The sequence below is a fragment of the Bos mutus genome, chromosome 27, assembly GCF_027580195.1.
Source record: "Bos mutus isolate GX-2022 chromosome 27, NWIPB_WYAK_1.1, whole genome shotgun sequence".
In the NCBI taxonomy this organism is placed as follows: Eukaryota; Metazoa; Chordata; class Mammalia; order Artiodactyla; family Bovidae; genus Bos; species Bos mutus.
Genome location: NC_091643.1, coordinates 16,930,359 through 16,947,290, shown reverse-complemented (window position 1 = coordinate 16,947,290; position 16,932 = coordinate 16,930,359). Strand labels below are relative to the sequence as shown.

The following is a 16,932-nucleotide window of genomic DNA, read 5'->3' as shown; positions in this document are numbered from 1 at the left end:
GACCCATTTTTAAAACCTTCTTGTGGGTGATTTAGATATTGTATGCAAATGAAGTTAGAGAAAAATTACAGGTCAACAAAATGAGCCTAATTTCAAATGTCACTGGAGATAATTTTCATTTTATATAATTTACGTGCATCTCTTATAGATACACTTTTTTTTTTCTTTTCTCCATCTCTTTGATGAATTCAATCAACTTTTAAAGGATCTAGTGGTATTAAATTGCATTGAAGTCAATCAGATATCATATGCAAATATTAAATATTGCTCAAGCATCATAACTAAATTTGGCATTTCATTTGAAATAGTTCCTGCTGCCATAATTCTCCAATGATGTCTATAAATCTGTGTATTTATGTTTGTACACGCATTTGTAATATGTACCTGCATAATTTTCTCTTACTTTGGCTTCAGAAAGAAATAAATGAGTTGGGTTTTCTAACTTGGAGGTTATTAATAAATGAAAGTTAGATTATTTTCCAAAAAAAGAACTTGAAAAAGAAAAATAAGGATAATTTGAATGGAGGTTAGATAAGACCCATTACAAGACTGTCACATCGGATGGTCATATCGCCAAATTTTTTGATCACTTTCCCAATTCAGCCTGGACTATTCAGTATTGGTTTAGTCTTCTGGTTCTTAGAAAACTTTAACTGAAAAGACAACCACTTTATCTGCATATTATGAAATACACAATATTATATTAGATAACATGGACTGAACATTTTACCTGAATTAAGATTAGAATAGCATTGATGTGACTTAACATTGTCCTCCTGTCTTCTGCTAAGAATCCATGATGTAAAAGTAATGTTTTGAGTCTCATTTCCAACATACAGACATACTCAGAAAGTGATTTTTTTTAAATTTTATTTATTTATTTTTTTTTTTTTTTTTTTTTTTTTTTTTTTTTTTTAAATCCACCACAGGTATACATGTGTTCCCCATCCTGAACCCTCCTCCCTCCTCCCTCCCCATACCATCCCTCTGGGTCGTCCCAGTGCACCAGCCCCAAGCATCCAGTATCGTGTATTGAAGTGATTTTTATGGAAGGGAGAAGAATATTACTTCTCAGTCTATGGAAAGGATGTTAGTTTTTTATGTTTGTTTGTTTGTTTTTTACTACACGGTCACAGGTAGTTCTGGACTGAAAGAATCATGAGACAGAAAGCTTTCGTGGATATATTATGGGCTTGCAATCAACTTGCCTTAGAATTTCTCTCCACTTTGTTTATTACTCTGAGAACACAGGCCTGCAGTTCATTTTCTTCCAACCTAAGTTTCTTCATCTGTAAAAAGGATAGCGCTGGTTTAGTTGCTAAGTCGTGTCTGACTCTTTGTGACCTGGTGGACTGCACCCTGTCAGGCTCCTCTGTCCATGGGATTTTCCAGGGAAGGATACTGGAGTGGGTTGCTGTTTCCTTCTCCAGGGATCGATCCTGAAGTATCAATGCTAGATACCTGTTGGGTTAGGCGGATATGATTTCTACTGCAAAAGACAAGATAACTAAAGAGAAGGATGAAGTTTTATGATATCAAGAGGAAGATGCTTAGAATAAAAATATAATATCTAGAGAATTCTTCCACCTTTGCAATCATAAAACGTCTTCTGTCTCTGCTTCTCATTTCTTTTGTGCTTTTCCCTTACCTACCTTGAAGATTACCTTAAAGCCAGACCATGGTAAATAGCTTGCCCAATAGAAATGGTAGTTGCGAACATAGTTAATTGATCTCTGCTGTTTAACTCTCAGCTTCATTGTGGTATAATTTATTCTGGGTCATATTCTAGAAGTATGACTGTTAATCATGGATAGATTTGTTTCTTCTGTTAATGAGAAAGGCAACAGAAGGGTTGTATTCCCAGAAAAGCACTGCTTTTTAAGATTTCACACTTGGATACTGGGCAGGAGAATTCACTTGAGTAACTAGTAAGTCTGACATGACCCTTTTCTTTGTACTTTTCTCTTTGACCCCCTAATGAATCTGATGGGTTTTTTTTCTGACATTGTATAGAAACTGTTTCCTAACAGTACTTTGTATTCCTCAAATCTACAAAAGATTAAAGAATCAGGACTGTCTTTCTGACATTGATGCTTCTGGGACAGAGAAGGGCAGTTTCTATCACAGGTAATGATGACAATTCAATTTAATCCTTTACAACTTGGTTTTTTTTTTCATTTTTTATTTCCCTTTTAGATGATATATATCTAAAGAGTCTGGGAGTCTTATTCAGAAAGATAACCAAGCATATTTGTTATTATCATTATATATATATATTTAATATGTAAATATACATATTTTATGAAAAAGAGTTGGAAGTAGAGAATGAAAATTAAGTAGAATGAATTTTAGTAGAAAATGTAGAAGTAGAGAATGAAAGAAACCTGATGGAGAATTTAGCATTTGCTTCCTAGTTAGCCACAAATCATGCCCATTCTTCAACTTCTGAATAACTTTAAGGTACTTGTCTCTTATTTTAATTTATGCCTGAGGAACTGGAAATGCTAACAGTTGCAAGTTCTATATTTGGATTTGGTACAGATGCCTGTCAGTCTCACTGGAATGATAACTTCTCTCATCCAGCTTCGAGCATATCATTTTTACCTTATTAAGTCATCAGGTTTAGCTGAGCAATGAGGGTGTGATCTCTTTGTTATTGGGATTATAAAATGCTCCTGATGGTTTTTCAGGGTACTTGTGACTAAGACTTCAGTGCCAACCCTGGTATTTCTTGTCATCAGTTATGAGAGTGATGGATCCTATCTGTCTGGACCTCTGCTCCCTTGGTCGTCTGATCTAAGAACAGTCGGAACTCTGTTCTGACCTCATTTTATGCCAAGTCACAGAATTTCTTATAAAATAGAGGAGACATTTCAATAAATCAGATATATTTCATATCTCTAGAGTTGGGTCATTCATGACTTCTCTCACAGAGTTTCTCAAATGGTCAGGAGTGTCATTTTAGAGCCTGGAGCACTGGTCCCACAAGTAGGAAGACTCACGTGATGCTGGGAAAGATGGAGGGCAGGAGGAGAAGGGGGCGACAGAGGGTGAGATGGACATGACTCAGTGGACATGAGTTTGAGCAAGCTCTAGGAGATAGTAAAGGACAAAGAAGCCTGGCGTGCTGCCGTCCATGGGCTTGCAAAGTTGGACACAGCTTAGTGACTGAACAATGAAGAACAATTCCTTGCTCAGTCCCCTTCTCTCTTTGACCTGTGAATATGTCCTGGGGTTACCTTTCTCTAGAATGTGCAGACAGCAGCATAGGTCACATTGCCTGTTTAACAGACTCCATTTCATCACTTCTTCAATTTCTGTAAGTTTTCTTATGGCCATGTTGCTATTATTTTGGTTCTGTGTAGGAAACGCCAACTTCATAAATTGCAATTTTCCAGTGTCTCAGCCCAAGGAATATGGTGCATTCAACAGGGAAAAAGAAGCCAAGGAAACTAACCACACTTCACTTCAGCATCAAAAATCCTTCCAGTTGCAATAAATCCTCCTGTGACTAAGTTTATTCCCTGAAGGATGCTACATCCTTCTTTATATCACAGAACTGGCATCCCAGACCTTCCTAATTGAATTGAACTTCAGGTTCACTTTTAGGGCCCAAGAAGTGCTAAGTTTTCCCATAACCAACAACATCCTTCTTGTTTTCTCTTTCTCTTCCCTCCGCCATCGGATTACATTTTTGTGTACTTTCTAACATTCATGGGTAAGATTTTTTTCTAATTTTAAAAATATGTGTGGCCAGCATTTTCGGTGGAAATCACTGTGGATATGCCAGTGTCTAGTTCTGACTTTAGAAGAAATATTTTGACACTATGCATTCGCTTACAATTTCCATCTGTTCCTCCATGTGTTCTCCTTGTTCACCTTTGAGCGACTAAAATTTGTTATTTACAACTGAAATAATTCACGGATGAAATGGCCTTCAAATCCTGAAAACAAACAAACAGACAAAAAATGAAAACAGACAGAATCACTAGGTGGCTCTTTGAAGGACTGCATCGGGCAGAGGATTAACATTGAATTCGAAACACTTTAAAGAATAATCAGATATTTTACCCGTATTGGTAAACAATGAATTAGTTTTTATTCAGTCTGCTGAAAACTGTATTTGACTTTATGATGAAAAAATGTCAACTAATTAGACTGAAAACAAAACAAGAAGTCTAGAAAACAAAAATGGGGGGAAATCATGGGATATCTTAGGCAGCATAGGTCACATTGTCTGTTTACAAGCTCTAAGAAAAGAGCTTTGATTCCAGGGTAGATGAGATTGTGTTAAGGACAAAATAGCCACCGTCCTTATTTACAAATGAATTCTTCAGGTCCTGTCACTTTTTTCTACAAAAAAAAAAATCTAAAGGTAGAAAGCAGCTTTAAGTTACTGGGTAACAGAGTGCAGTTTGATTTTCTAAGGAAGGAAAGCGATAGTCACAAGCAAACACACACACACACACACACACACACACACACACAAACAGTGCTCTGGAGAGTAGGGAATTAACTTCCCAAGCAGGGACCTCAGGCCTGGTCTGGTGGCTGTGACAGATCCATGCAGCCATTTGACAGGTTGTGATAACCTTTTAATGGAAAACAGTGTGAAGGAGCGGTGAAGGATTACTGAGTTCTAACAACATCTGTCTGGTAATTAAGATCCTTTTCTCATTATCACCATGTAATTCCAGGAACTTGTGTGGCATCTGTAGAATAATGACTCACTCCCGTGAGTTCTTTAGACTCTGAGAAAAATGGAAACACTCAAATGTTGGGCATAGAACATGAGACACTGAGGTACAGGGAGAAGCAAGCTCCTCAACAGAAAGGATCACCCATCTGGGACTGATGTCTATGAAGATATTTACATCCCTGGGATTAAGTATCGAACACACTAGCAAGGTGTGTAATCACGCGCAAAAAAAACTTTCTTTTAACAAAAGAGCTCTATATTTCAGTATTATTAGGAAGTAAGGCATTCTTAAGGGACAAGCCATGAATCAAACAGGTCTTTTGAAAGAATAGGGTTCAAGCTCTGGTTTCTTCTTATTAACAAGATCGCCTTTGTCTCGGATGGCTTGTTTCCACTAAGAAATATAACCAGAACTTGCCTGTGGTCTGTGAACTTTCTCTTAGTGGAGCTCAGAATCATGACTAACACTGGCTGGATTTCCCCATTATGGTAGTCACTGGATTCAGTCATAACTGAACTGGCGAGTTCTCACTAGGTATTTGGAATTGCTTATCTGAGCGCAGATTCCTACTGAGACTTACCGTTTGGTTCTGCAAAGTGTTTGACTTCTTTAAAGCTTTTCCTAGATTTCCCTGACAGTCCAGTGGTTAAGATTCTGTGCTTCCAGTGCAAGGGGTACAGGTTCAATTCCCAGTCAGGCAACTTAAGATCCCACACGCTGCATAGCAAGTGCTAAATAAATAAATAACCTAGCATCATATGATATTAAAAAAAAAAACTTTTGCATAAGTGACAAATTTCAACTGAAGACGTTTGGTACCTCTCCAGAAACTGCATGGGAACAGGAGGAATTAAACTGGCAAAGTGGACGTGGGCTAGGGTTCGGTTGAGTTCTGCCTGCTTGGATGTTTTGGGGTGGCTTTGCAGAGCCATAATTCCCTCACAGCTAAGGGGCTACACAGCCCTGATTTCCTGCTGTATACTCTTTCCTCCATCAGTATTTAGGTATGGAGCCCTCAGTGAGGAATGGAAAGAGCAAAGATCTGTATTAGATACAGACTTGCAGTGTCTGTGGCTTATATTTGAAAGGCGGGAAGACTATAGCCATTCTGAATTATTACAGCATCAGGAGATAAAAGTGTTTTATTCCCCAGCTAGCTATATCACCTCCAGGAAAAAGAAAACATGGGGAAGGAGATGGGAGGGAGATTCAAAAGGGAAGGGATACATGTATACCTATGGCTGATTCATGTTGAGGTTTGACAGAAAACAACAAAATTCTGGAAAGCAATTATCCTTCAATTTAAAAATTAATTTAAAAAAAGAAATGTGAAAAAAACAATAAATTATAACTAAGACCCTACATGTGAACCTTCTTAATATCCCCTGTTTCTTCCAGAGCAGGGAACAGCCAGGCAGCTTCGATAAGATCCTGGCCTCTCCTCTGCCTTTCTTTTACAATGTGTTTCAAGGTGCCCTTGTTTGGTTTAGCTGTAAGCGGAATGATGATTTCCATCAAGTTTTTCCAACAAGCAAATGATGTCAGTATATAAAACAGTTCGACCAGATGATGAGAGTAGGACACTGAACACATGGCCCCAGGTTTTGTTTTTTGTTTTTTTTTAATATATTGTGTACTTTGGAAAAAAAGTATGAAGCGTGCACCTGTCTGTTTCCTTTTTATTGAACAACAAGGTTTAATGGCAACAGTAGGAAAACAGGTGTCTGTTCAGCTTGAGCGTGAAGGCCTAGACATTGAAAAACAAAATAGAAAAAAAAAAATCCCAAGTCTTGAAGGAAAGCTTCTTTAGGCATAACGTAGTGGAGGTTAATTTATAATTTTGGCCCAGTTCTGCAAAGGCACGGGATTTGCCTGTCATATTTCCCATCCCCACCTCTAACCTGAAAAGAATATATTCTTTAGAAAAATAAGACCTAGGGTGAACTAAGTATTATGAGACCAGCTAGTCCTGTGGGCAGCAGGGCAAAGTGTTCTCTGGAGGTGAAGCATTTAAAATTATGTGTGTTTCTCAAATGACCCTGTTTTATGAAACAGAAACAGAATGATGGACATAGAGAACAACAGAGTGGTGGTTGCCAAGGGGGACGGGCGTAGGAAGGGATGGAGGGGGAGGTTGGGGTTAGCAGATGTATCGATTCATTTATAGAATCGATGAACACCAGGGTCCTACCGTACAGCACAGAGAACTGTATTCAGTATTCCATGATAATCCATAATGGAAAAGGATATTTAAAAAGAATGTACATATGTATAACTGAATCCCTTTGCTGCACAGCAGAAATTAACACAACATTGCAGATCAACTATTTGTTGTTGTTGATGATGATGTCTTGTTGCTAAGTCACGTCTGACTCTTTTGCAGCCCCATGGACTATAGCCCACCAGGCTCCTGTGTCCATGGGATTTCCCAGGCAAGAATATTGGAGTGGGTTGCCATCTCCTTTTCTAGTCAACTATACTTCCATAAAAGAAAAATTGAAGAAAAAATAAAGTTGTGTGTTTGAAACTTTTTTTTCTGGCCATATGTAAATGGCCATAGCGATATTGAAAAAAGATTTCTGTGTGTTATTTGGTGACCTAGAATTTGTGCTAGGACCCTAAAAACCGCAGAAATACATTTCATGGACGCATCATCCTACAGGAAGGGATGTTTTGCTATTCTGGTCATGAACCTGGGAAAAGGGAACTCCTGGGAGTTCTGGGAAAATCTGTGCCTTGAAATTAACCAAGTGCAAGACAGCAAGATTCCTATCATCAAACATGCTTTTACTGCTTCATTACTTTATATGCAACAACCTTTGGCCTCAGTGTGGAAAATACGGAGCTTGTGGAACTGGAGTCTGGCTCTTTATGTCTACAGTCATCACACAAACACAGAATTGCTGTAATTTGGCTAAATGGCATGTAGTGATGGACAGTCTAGGGGTTTAGAGCTGCCAAGGTGCCATTTGAAGGGATAGTCTTCAGGTCTGTTGTGTTAGAGATCCACTGATCAAAGCGGGCTGACTCCAATCTGAAACCCTTGAAAGATGATGTCTGTGTTGTCTGAACCTTGTTTTTTACCTATACTTTTATAGAGACTCCTTTACGCAAAATACTGCACATGTAGATTACTTAAAATGATTTGTCGGGAGTCATTTCCTGTCAAGGACATGCTTTCATAAATCCTAAGACTATCACTACCTACATATCTGTATACTTAGAATTTTGGGCGAACTAGAATATTGTCTGCTTGTAACAGGTTCCTTGATATCAACAGACATGTGGTAGTTACACTAGGAAAGCATCAGTCATGTTGGTTTGGCTGCAAGACTTGACATTTTAATTTTACCAATGAGTGTTGAGTATTCAGAATGGGCTTCAGTCCCTCTGTCTAATAATATCGTGGTAGTTCCTAGATTGTGTGAAGAGTAATGAGAAAATGTGTGTTTAGGCTGTTTGAATGCTTTAGAAAGAGGTGCAATACAAGGTGTGAAATACAAACTTCATCATTTAGTTCTTGCTTAATTTTAATGTATATGCATACGAAGTCGTGTTAGTTCTTCAATATGGCACCAGTTCCTCTCCCATCATTTCTGTGCTAGTTTGAGCAGTCTTTCTCTCTCATTTAGGCCTTCATATCAGCTTCTTCACCGATCTCCTGGTCTCCAATTTTCTCCCCTTCCAAACACTATAGAATAGACCATTAATTTTATTAATGATGGCCCTGAGCAAAAGCCCAACTCCCTCCATGACCTACAGATTAAACATTAATTCCAGCCAGGGCTTCTTTAATATGGATGTATTATTATTTTATAGCCTCATTAACTTCACCTCCCTATTTACAATCCATCTCCCAAACTCAACTACTGCTTTTCGTTGAATGTGAGATTTAGTTTTCTACATCCACAAATTCATTTGCTTTTCCCTTTAATAGAATGCCTTCTTCTACCCAAAGTACAGATGCAATTCCCCTTCTATACTGCCCTTTCAAAGTATCTCCCATTCTGCATATTTATTGTTAGGATCACACCTGCCTGACCTAATTGATTGATATTTACTCTTGCTGTTGTGAATAGAATTCTTTTATTTTATTAGATTTTCTTGCTAGTTAATACAGGTATCCAACCATTTCCTCATCAGTTGCTAAGTTGTGTTCCACTCTTTTTAACCCCTTCGACTGTGGCACTCAAGTCTCCTCTATCCCCCACTATCTCCCAGAGTTTGTTCAAATTTGATTAAGTATCCACCTGCAATGCAGGAGACCCCGGTTCAATTCCTGGGTCAGGAAGATCTGCTGGAGAAAGGATAGGCTACCCATTCCAGTATTCTTGGGCTTCCCTAGTGGTTCGGCTGGTAAAGAATTCACCTGCAGTGCAGAAAACCTGGGTTTAATCCCTGGGTTGGGAAGATCCCCTGGAGCAGGGAAAGGCTACCCACTCCAGTATTCTGGCCTGGAGAATTCCATGGACTATATAGTCCATGGGGTCGCAGAGTTAGTTCGACGCGACTGAGTGACTTTCACATGTCCATTGAGTTGGTGATGCCATCCAACCATCTTATCTTCTGCCACCACTTCTCCACTTGGCCTTCAATCTTTCCCAGCATCAGCATCTTTTCCAGTGAGTCAGCTCTTTGTATCAGGTGGCCAAAGTATCAGGGCTTTAGTTTCAGCAGCAATCCTTTTAATGACTATTCAGGGTTGATTTCCTTTAGGATTGACTGTTTTGATCTCCTTGCAGTACAAGAGACTCTCAAGAGTCTTCTCCAGAGAAGGAAGTGGCATCCGACTCCATGGATAGTATCCAATTATATCATTTTCCAATAATGATTATTTCATCTTTCCTACAGTTATACCACAATTTGTTATTCCTGCCTTGTTGCATTGGCTAGAACTTTCAAAGCAGTAGTCAGCATTCTTGGCTTAGTCTTGATATTAAGGAAACCACCTTCCCAAGAGTTTCACAGTTAAGTATGACTTAGATTGGTGCCCAGAGTCAATATTTTTAAGTCGTATAGAGTATCATTCTAATTCCAGTCTATAAAGACATCTTTTTAAAAAGGCTGAAATTTATATTTTGCATTTTTAAGTTTTAAACATTGGTAAGCATACATTTAAACATGTACCTATAGATAAACATGCATACTGAACATATGAACGTGCAGAGAATAAAGCAACAAATTGCCATGCAGCCATCATCCACTTCAGCAGTGATCAGTTTTGTTTTGTCCTGAGATCACTCACTTTCCTTTCCTCTTAATGTTTTCAAGTAAATCATAGACATCTTATTATTCAGTGTAGAGATATTATAGCATGTATCTCTGAAAGATATGGACTATTTTAAAACATAACCATAATACATTTGACACATATACCAATTAAGGGTAACCCTTTAGTAATATGTATTATCGAATCAATGATCAGAGTGCCCCTTTTATCAGGATCTAAATAAGTTTTACTCATTGTAATTGGGTTATGTATCTCTTTTTAATGTCTGTATTTTAGGTTTTTCTTTTCTCTCACCCTTGGATCTGTATCAAGTTCTAGTTGTCTTTGTCTTTTTATCTTTTTTAAATTTTTTTTAAAGAAATCGGGTTATTTGCCCTGTAGAGCCTCTGTAGGTTGGGTTTTTCCACTTGCATCCTGTGACTTTTTTTTATATGTTCCCCCTGACCCATGTTCTTCCTGTAAATTAGTAGCTGTATCTGGATGCTTGATTAGGTTTCATTTGGGTGATAAAAATACTTTATAGATACTTTTATAGAAATTGATTTTCAATCTCATCAGTGTTGATTATCTCTTGAAATGACCATGACTTTTATTTTGATATGCCATGATTTTTTTAATTTGATGAATAAGATAATGAATTTGCCTCATAGTTTCTGTCTTTTAACCTTTAATCTACTTTCATTTCATTTACTTGATGAATAAAATAACCTATGTCATTAAATGTTACATGGTAATTTCAGCATCTCCCTGAATAACTGAATCCTTGATCAGTTCCCTTTGTTTTGATGTGATTGGTTTGGTGCTCCAAACTTTTGGCCAATCTGGAAAATGAGAGTTTAACGTTTTCTACAATGGCATGACCTTCTTCCAGCCAAATTGATACTGGTAGAAAATGCAGAATACAATAAAGAATGTGCCCCTTCTACATTTAGCCTGGCGAGATCTATAAATACATCAAATTAAGCCAGTCAAGTGTACTGCTAGCATTTGCTTTGTAGGCTATATGGATTTTACTCCTTTAGGAAAGGTATTGATAGGAAAAGAGTCAACAAACAGCTTGAAAGTTTGTTGACTTCTGGCTATGGAAATTTTATACTCAGATAAAACTGTCAGCAATTAATAGAAAATATATAGCAGACCTGTATATCTGGAGTGGCTTCTTCGCTATGAAAAGATTACTGGCTTAAGGAAGAAAATGTAGCTTTCGTGTGACTCCACCCAGCCAGCAATCCACTGTAGGAGACTCCTTTAGCAAAGCTAAAGACATCCTAAAAGGTGTTTATGCCATTAACTTGTTGCTCTAAGAAGCAGTTGACTAGAATGATCACCCTGTGATCATTGTGAGTGAAATGTGCTGTAAGAAAGAAAAAAAAAAAAAAGCAACATCTATTGTTTGAAAAATAACATTTCTTGACAAGTTTTATTTTTCTAAGGATAACACTATCTAATGACACCCAAGCATTTGCTCAGCAACTGCTGGCAACTTAGAATCTGTTTTCTGTTTAGCTACAAATGAGCTCAGGGTTACAACAAAAATTAGAATTTTGTTTTACGAGCAGAAGCCCCCATGGGTCATTTTTCATTCTGCCAAAGAAGGAAGAAATAATACTAGAGTCTTCCCAGAGAGCTTGTAAGGGTGGGAGGAATCTAAAGGCAATTCTATGAACCGACTTCAGCCCCAAAATACATATAAGAAAATAGAAAATAAGCGTGTCCCGATTCACTTCTGTGACCTTGGGCATCCTGTACACTTTTGTGACTTGCTTGAGCAATTTTATGAAAGGCTGCAGAACTATTCTTTTGAGATGATTTGTATCCTCTTTTTCAATATGGGACATTAGATACTAAAGCTCAAGTCTGTCACTTAACCAATTAACCTCCATCAGCCCTTATCAGCTTATTCTTTGGACAGATGCTTACCTTCTGGGTAATCTACCAGCTTCTAAGTATTTCCAGCTTGGGACTTCCCTGGCAGTCCAGGGGTTACAACTTCATCTTCCAATGCAGGGGGTGTGGGTTCGATCCCTGTTTCAAGGCCAAAAAACCAAAACATAAAACAGAAGCGATATTGTAACAAATTCAATAAAGACTTTAAACAATGGTCTCCATAAAAAAAAAAAATCTTAAAAAACATTACTTCCAGTTTATTAGTGAGTGCTGAGGTCCATGAAGTGAGATGCTCTAATTCTATTTTAGAAAGCTCTGGTTCCATTTATGGTCGCATGATGGTTCTTCCCTTAGGAAGAGGGAAGTGTTTCTATAGCAGAGTTGAGAAGAGGAGAGGCCAAGGAGATGGGCTTTGGGAATACCCAGGTCAGGATAGGTTTTTTTGATCTTCTCTTATCACTTTTTTTCCCCCAAGTATCTATTTGCTATTCAGCAAAGGATTGAATTACTACTTGAAAAAAAAAATGCCAACCCAGGGCTATGATGCTTCTGTGGTTCTGTCTGGCTCTGGATCTTCCTTTGGAGAGCAAATGCCTTCCCCACCCATCCGTTGGCATCTATAGGAACTGCATTAGGTGGCGTGGCTTTTCTTGCTCATCTTCTGAGCCACAGCATCATTTTCAGGAACAACATAAGCATTTTTTTCCTAGTAGAAGTTCAAAGTGCTCTGGTACATAATTGCTGAGGTGCTACATTCTAAGCAAAAATAATAATTTCAGATTTATTTTAAATAACTGGGAGATCGAACATCAAGGAAGCATGCAGATTTCTAAATACATAACCACGGAGAATATTACAGGTAAGGATTGAAGAAAAAAAAAACCCTGCAACTTTGCAGCAATTGACATTTTCATGTCAGAATATAAAAATTGTTAGTATTCGTATATGGTATTGAGGAAACTGCATGGAGTGATTTAATTTCATCTTCTGCAAGTAAATTGTTAAGAATTGTCCTTAAAACTCCTAGTCAGGGCTCATTCCCTCAGGGAAGACAGGATCTAATGATCCTTCCTTGGGGTAAACACTATATACTCATACTAATTCCTGCTAATTGTCAAAGAAGAATAGACTGGTTTCTTATCAGCAGTTTGCTTTTGTGTAATAGCTATGGTTTGTTGGTGCTATCTACTTCACTGATAAGGAAAACACCAATTAAAACAAGCAAGAAAGTGAACCATCCTTTCCAGCAGTATTTTCTTTTTAGGCTGTCTTTGAGCAGAAAAAGCCTAGTATTCTACAGGAAATACACTGTGTGATTCTATGGGAAAATATTTAGTAATGAGCAGCCAACACTTAATTACTCCTCAAAATTTTATTCTGCATGTTTACTAAAGTGTGCAATAGTATGTGATTTCCAAAATGTTTAGTTACTGATACTATGGCCCATATTCTATGGATATGTTGCTATTAATATATTTAACTATTTCAGAGTTTTAAACCATTCAGATAACACAAAAGATTACAAATACATTGAATTTATGTAACTTGGAAGCTCAGTCAGAAATGTTAGAGAATTACACCTGAAACTTACAATATATTGTAAATCATATTCTTCAATAAAAAAATTTTAAGAACTATTATAGAATTATGTGGATCTGGAAAGTTGGAAATAATTACATATTTGAGATAGTTTCTTTTTCTTCTAGCTCAGTTGTTCTTCAGTTTTATTTTATAAGCAAATTGAAAAGGTATGAATTATTGACAGTGATTTTGAAAGACAATAATTTATTAATATTTACTTCATGTTTTGTAATCACTCAGTGGTTACCCCTCCAAATCAAACCATCTCTTCACATTTTGTAAAAGAATAATTTACCAAGAAACAACATTCGAGGCTGATTATATGTAATTACAGAGTCCGGACAGAAATGTTTTTGCTTCTCTTTGTTCCACATTTATGCCATTAGTAATGGAAACATGTCATCTCTTTGTGTGTAATTTTGCAGCTGGCAAAGCATTTTATCAAACTTTGCAGCAATACTATGATATCTCATTTTTGTAGCTGAATACTCTGCGACAGGTAGCTGGGACCAGAGTCCTGCAGACAATATTTGGCAAAATTGTGCCTTGCACCTGATTCTTCTCAGCTAACTCCAGGGTCCTTTCACTACCTTTTATCTATAAAGATCTCCTTTTAGGGAGAATTGTTTACAGCCTTACAAATTTCCACTGCAGTGACTTTAGCTATTGTTATGTCTAGGTGGTCACAATTAAAGAATTGTGAATAGATGGGAAGAAGAAAGGCGGGGGGGTGGGGGGCGCAGTGGGAGGCAGGCAGGCTAGAAAGGAGGGAATCCTATTGCCGGGTGGAGGATTTGCGGAGTCTTTAAAATGGTAATTTTAGTCTCCACATCCATGGTTAAGTCAGAGAACTGTCCAGACCTCCTCAAAATGGTCACTGGTCACTCGTCCTGAAGTCACTTGTCTATCCTGACAGACCAGGTTGAGAGCGAAACACTTGAAAGCAACTACTGTACTTACACGTTCCTTATAATTTTGAAACCGGTAACATTCCAGAGAAGGTATGTTTGGGATAAAATGTCCATATAAATGCCAAACATAAGGTAATGAAGTCATAGTTACATATTTCTAATGGCTGTTCAGTTAGCACTTACTTTTGTTGTCGTTGTTTAGTCGCTAAGTTGTTTCTGACTCTACCAGCAAATTTTGACAAACTAGTTACAAAGCAGAATGAGGCAGAGTTTATTAAGGACTGAGTAAGTGAGATCTCTGTTGCCTACTTCTTTTAAAAGCAGCTATGAAGGTCATCTTTTAGATATCAAAAGCACATTCTCTTGGCAGAACTGTAATCTTTACCTCTTATAAATTCCTGCCAGCTGCCTTAAAAAGAATGCTGTTTCTACAGTTTGGCTGAAGAACCCGCTCTGTCTGTTTCATTAATTTCTGGCAGAATTACCAAACGGAAACTGATTGAGCAATATAGCATGTATAGGCCAAAGACAAAGGATATCACTGCAAAATTTATAGATCTGCTTCGGGCTGACCATGCACAGGGTTCAACTAAGGAGAATATAAGGAAGCCTGGCAAAAATCTGAAAGGTGCATTTATCACCATTTCCAGCCCCGGTTCTTCTGACAATTAATTATAACTTATTCCTGTGTTTGGCTGTTGGTTCAGAACAATTGTATCCAAGTCAGTCCACACTTTGTGTCTCCTGGGAGTTAATTTCTGCTTTGTAATTCCATGATCATTTTTATTCTTTCTGCTGCTAAAGGATTCAAGCACTAAGTAGGATAGTCCCTGACCGCATAAGAGAGCCACTACTTCATTTTCTCCAAGAGTTATTTTATTATCAACTATTCCTATTCCTAGTGATCCTATTCCATGATCTAAGGACTTTGCAAATGATTGTGTCATAACTGAGGGTGTCATGCAAAGGATAATGGATGTCAGGGAGAATACTTTTAAAGGATTGCGGAGGGGAAATGGATTATTTCAAGTTTTAACCCCACGTTTCTTAATGCTACCTAGTTGATAAAACAAGATCAGAAAGTCCAAGGAATAGGTATGATGTATCTGTCTCTTCTGTCTATCACAGCTAATTTTCTTTGTTAGTTTGCAATGAATATGGAGTGTCTGCTTTGGTGGGGAAGGGAATGTTGGTTTTGATGTTTTTAGTGAAAGCCTTAGCATTTGTTCTGGAAGAGCCTGCTGCAGTGTTTGCTGCCCAGCGTGTGTAAGGGGGAATTCTTAGCAGACTGGCAGGAGGGATTCAGGGACTGCTGCTGGGGTCTGTTGGAGGCTCAGAGCTCCGTTGCAGGAATGAGGGTGACAGAACTCTGTGGGTGGTCCCCTCGGCAGAAATACTCTGCCCAGCTTGTCATTCCATAGATCCCTGTCAGCAGCGAAAGTTCTTAAGCACAAAACCTTTAACACTGAAGACAAACACCCACCTAATATTTTTAAAGGCAGTTGCCATGGATGAAAATATTCATAGCACCTAAGTATATAGTTTTTCACATGAAGATATATGTCAAAATTCATGCTAAGTGGTATATAGAAATTGCCTACTCAATGATTTTATAGGCCAAATGATGCAAATTATGTTCCCTTCTTCCTGAAAAAAAAAAAATTATAAAAGGGTAGCTGATAAGAGAGGGTAAGAAAATCACTCCGTGATTCTTTGTTTAGGTTTATAGACCTGAGCTGGACATTTAGAAAAGCATTCTGAAAAGAACTTTTTCTTGGAACAATTTAAAAATGAATCCAATTTTTAATTACCTTAGTAATGATTCAAGAAAAGCATGCGTCTTTGAAAATCTTCTGATTTCTATTAAGCTTTATATCTGTTTGATAGATACCAAAATTGAGATTCTTCCATATCTGCTCCATTTTGCCACCTGCTATTATTCATCAGATGCCAGTTTAGCACCAATTCCTTTACCTTGTTGTTAAGTTGCTGAGTTGTGTCTGACTCTCTGTGATCCCATGGACTGCCGCACACCAGGCTTCCCTGTCCTTGTCTATCTCCCACTCAAACTCGTGTCCACTGAATCGGTGATCCTTTACCTAGATTATTGATAATCTCTGTAAAAGTCCTATAAGAGTCCCCTGTTTTCTAAATGGGAAAATTGACCATCTGGGTGGTTCAGAAACTTACTCTTGAACACAAAGCTAGTAGGAGATAGTATTTGAACCAGATCTGTCTCCAAAGTGCAAATCATTTGGACTGTCCTTTGCTCTTCCTCCTAAAAGCCATTGGTGAGAACCATAAAATGGTCCCAAACATGCCTTAGACAGAAGAATAAGAGACCAGAAAGGCATTGAATCATTCAGAAAGTGAATAATCAGATGCTAAGTATTTTGATCAGGTAGAGTAACAATCAAGCAGAATTAGAGGAGCAATTAAGTTAAATGTCAAAGCACAATGTGCCCTGATGAAGCAAAGGAAAAAGAAAGGCGGGAGAAAATGGGAAAATACATGAAAGGTCAAATATAAGTAAATAGCAGGATCTGAATTCCAGTTGCAAATACTAAAATAGAAATTAATATAGAGGACAAAGGGTTAAAAATCACTAAGACTGTGTCAGGTA

At 37.8% G+C, this 16,932-nt stretch overlaps 1 protein-coding gene across 8 annotated transcripts in view; it reads left to right on the top strand.

Annotated features, from left to right (window-relative positions):
* Window positions 1-16,932, top strand: part of NRG1 (neuregulin 1) — a 1,145,979-nt gene that overhangs the window by 1,086,528 nt on the left and 42,519 nt on the right. The gene's annotated exons all lie outside the window — the stretch shown is intronic.